The 4,303-nt window shown below is 31.5% G+C and overlaps 1 non-coding gene across 1 annotated transcript; it reads right to left on the bottom strand.

The window, feature by feature from the left end:
* Window positions 1-2,608: 2,608 nt before the first annotated feature.
* On the bottom strand, window positions 2,609-2,680 carry TRNAK-UUU (transfer RNA lysine (anticodon UUU)). The gene has a single exon. It is a non-coding gene; the product is annotated as a tRNA-Lys (tRNA).
* Between the last annotated feature and the right edge of the window lie 1,623 nt (window positions 2,681-4,303).

A 4,303-nucleotide genomic window follows, 5' to 3' on the forward strand; every position in this document is an offset into this window, starting at 1 on the left:
TGAATTGATCAAGTTCTTGCATTGCAATCTTTTCATCTCTTTGATTTGTTTAATGTTTATATAAACACCTACTATCTTGTACAAGTATATTTGTAAAATGTAAAGTATATTCCCTTTACCTTATTATTGTTATGCAATTGATTCCCTAATCCCCTTAGCTGTACACTATCTAATTATTAGAACAATACATTGATAAACATGATAAAAGAATCGTGTTAACTAAAAAAGAATGGAACAAATACGAATTAAAAACTAATATTTGATACGGAAAGAAAAAAAAAAAACCTTTGGTGGAACGAAGATGAGCCTAAGATATATTTGGGCCGGAAGTAGATGCTGGGGCAGAATTATGAGGCCCATTAGTTAAATTTATGGAAAAAAAAATATGGATTATATAAACAGGTATACCATTGTTCAAAGTACAACCAACAGTCCAACACCATTCATCAAACTTTAAAATTTGGTGTGGCTTAAATTTTAAAAGATGGCAACCTACGATTGACATCTGGAAAATTAAATGTTTAGATCCACAGAAGAGAACATACAACACATCTAGACTAACTAGTACCTAGAGGATGAAGATCCAAGCTCCAATTCATAATACTTGCTTGACACAATTTGGGGTCATAAATTGGGTTTTTTTGACAACCATCACTCTAGTCTTTTACATCATTAAATAAGAGAGAAATAAACTTATCGTATTTTAAATGTATGATATGATTTTTTTACATTATCAATAAGGCCTAAATATTTTTACAATAGTTACTAATTGAATTTAAAAATTGATCAAAATTTCTTACTATGATTATGCGAAAATAATAATTCGTATACAAGTAGCTAGAACAATAAAATGAAGGAAATGGAGGAAGTAATAAACTAATAATGTCATAAATATGATATAATCATACAACATAATCAAACAAATAATGATCTCTACTCATATTATAGATTATGCCTTCAACTTACTAATTAAGTGATTTACCAAAAACAATAAAAGAAACACACACGCTTATAATTATAGTACATACCAAACAAAATAGATTGAGATATATAAAATCCCATTAAAGGCACTAATTATTCTTCTTTTATAATCCTTCAAATTGCTTACAACTAATTTTACTTTACCTAGGTTGTAGTAGTAGGACAACCAATTTGATTACCACTACTAATATTTCTAACTTTGAACCTTTCATTCCTTTTTTCCTCCTCCAATTCATCATTTTCTATAATACTCTTATTAGTACTATAAACATCATAATTACTTGAATTATCATCTCCCTTAATCACCTCATTAAGATTAGATTCACCTTCTTGACAAGCAAGGACTTGTTCAACAAGTTGCCACATCCTACTAACTTTTGGATCTTCAATTCTCCTCTTCACGTAAGTTTCAAGACTCTCGTCTTTCTCCAACAATGAAAACACCTTACCAAGAAGCTCCCGGCTTTCGTTGTCGATTTCGACTAAACGTTGGAGCAAATTCCTCACCTCCCCTGCCCCATCAGGGGACGGGGTTGGTGCACCTACTTGTGGACTAAACTGTCGCTTCATCGATAGCGTTAGCTTGTAAATTGTGCTGTGGTGATTAGTACCATATTTTGGCAACTGTAGATGATGAGCTTGTATGTTGCTCTCTTTGTCTAAGTTGTTTTTCTCGGTCATTTTGGGAAAAAGTAGAACAAAGAATTTGTGTTAGGAAATATGATAACAAAATATTTTAGGATTTATTTATATAGGAAATATTTTTTGGAATTCTACAAATTACTATTTATAAAGGAGAAGCAATACGTAGTCTTAGGTTTGACTAGTAATCAACGAGTTGTTACTCCGTAAAAGAATAGAAGTCTATATACTATTTGTTACGTAGAATTTATGATACATGAAAACATCGTTGTTTCTAGTACATGTTGATTAGTAAGTTGGTTGAATATATATTTCATACTTGAATGATAGTATCATTTGTTGGTTAGTTTTATTCTTTTTTCTTTTTGGGTTATTCTAAGATATGCCCCCAAGTTCTTCGGTTTCTAAGTTGTACCATGCTTTTTCGAAGTTATAAGTTGTGCCCTCCACCTCACGATATTTTATCAACAATACCCTTTGACAGCCATATCCGTTAGCAAAAGTTAAGTTATTTTATCAACAATGTACAGTTGTCGTGGCGTTATTAATTTGACACGTGTCTCGTTTTACTTGGTTTAACACTTTAAAAATTTAAAAAATCAGAAAATAAAATGTTAAAAAAAAGGTTGAGGGCACAGCTTAGACGTTTGAAAAAACATGGGCACAACTTAGATTCCGAAAAAGTTTGGGGGCATAACTTAGAAATACTTTTTCTTTTTTGTTAGGTATTGTATTATAATTAGTATATTACTGTATCATAATTCTTCCATTCCTTTTCTTTTTTGTTGGTATGTGGTGAAACATTTATGTTTTTACTTTTCAAACTCCTGTTATAATTTTTAAGAGCCCTATTAAGAAGGGGAATTTTGGGATATTCTACAGCTATAGTTCGATGAAAATCGACCCTTTTGTTTCAGGAAAAAAAAAATGAAAATCGACCCTTTGACAAACTATTCAAAATAAACATCTTAAAAAATAATCAAAACGCCGTCTGTGGGGATCGAACCCACGACCACGTGGTTAAAAGCCACGCGCTCTACCACTGAGCTAAGAAGGCCGTATTTATAACTATTATAGCATGTACATTAATTTACTTGAAACCTGAAAGACATTAGTTTATGATGGCTTGACTTTTCGGTTGGTACTAGCATTCTAGCAAGGACTTAATAATGGAAATACTCTGTATTTTGTTACAACTGAAAAGTATGCAAGACTTTGGAATGTTCTGTTACTGTTTTGGTACAGTATGTAACAACTACGAGATGTTTTAAGAAAGACATTGACGATTATTACATAATTTAATGATTAGTTTTATTTATATTATAACAGAAATTTGGAATAAAACATACTCGTCTATTTTGTACTCGTCTATTTTGGTCCAGACCAATAAAGGTGCCAACAACGATTTGTACCTAAAACAATAACTATGATGGCCAAGATAACTAGACAGATAGGTAAGCTAACATTAATTTCCTTCAATAATTGGCCAAACTCGGGTCCATTGGGTCCATTCATCTATGTCTTGATGGCTTGACCTATACCATTATACCAACAACTTTGATGGGAGAAAATACAAGTTTTATGTTCATGATAAACAAAAAAAAAAGTGTTTATTTAGTGACAATTATGTAAATAAGTCAACAACTTTTATTAAATGCGAGTTCCATAAATATTGATTTATTTACGAAAGTATCTTCTTCTTTTTTAGAAAAGGACTTAAATTAAATTACGTTTTTAAGTTAAAGATTATAGATAATTGTTGGTTGCCCATAGGCCAACCCAAAATGACATCATGGACAAGTGGACATAATGTCCCTGGCCTAGAGAAATTATATCACTTTTCAAAGATTTAATACAACCAGGATGGGGTGTATTTGAATTATGAAATTGCCATGCAGATTTGGATATCTTGTTGATTTATTATAAAAATGTCACTAGACAAATAATTTTGTTTATCACGAAGATTAACGAGCTCTCTCCTTTGTTAGGTATTGTATTATTGTACTGTATTTAACATGAATATTTACATTTTGTTACATCTACAACTTTTAAATTTTAACCCGATCAGCAAATTAACCCAACTCGACTTAGCCCCGTTTTTTTTTTTTTTTTTTTTTTTTTTTTTTTTTTTGCTATAAAAACAAGCCTCAAACATTAGAATTTCAAAATATATGGAAGTACTCGGTCAAAGTTGGCCACTAATGAAGAAAAAAACTATTGGTGGAGGATGTTAAGGAGTTGCTCCTAAAAATTTTGAGTGAAGAATGTTTTATAAATCCTAGATTAATACTTACGGAGTAATAAATTTGTCCTCGACCTTGTTAGAACCATATGTACATAAACCTATATATTGCGTATGTTTATGGGGAGATATGTAAAATGGGCCGACATCTTTATAAATACGGGTATGGATTTAACATAATTATCAAATGGGCTGAAATGTTCCATAAAGCAAACATGTCGGCTTGTCGGTACTCGGCACATGACAACAGCAGCAGCTTGACACTTGGCAAGAAAAAGCTCTGCATGTCATGTAGCCACCTATCATAAAGAGTATTATAAATAGTAGGTTAAGCTTCACTAATGAGGTTGGCATTTATTACTCTTTCTTTCTCTCTCTCTCTTACTTCTCTTCTTTTTCTTAAACACGTTCTAACTTTACCATCGGAATGGTTATCCC

The sequence above is a fragment of the Chenopodium album genome, chromosome 26 (assembly GCF_948465745.1).
Source record: "Chenopodium album chromosome 26, dcCheAlbu1.1, whole genome shotgun sequence".
In the NCBI taxonomy this organism is placed as follows: domain Eukaryota; kingdom Viridiplantae; phylum Streptophyta; class Magnoliopsida; order Caryophyllales; family Amaranthaceae; genus Chenopodium; species Chenopodium album.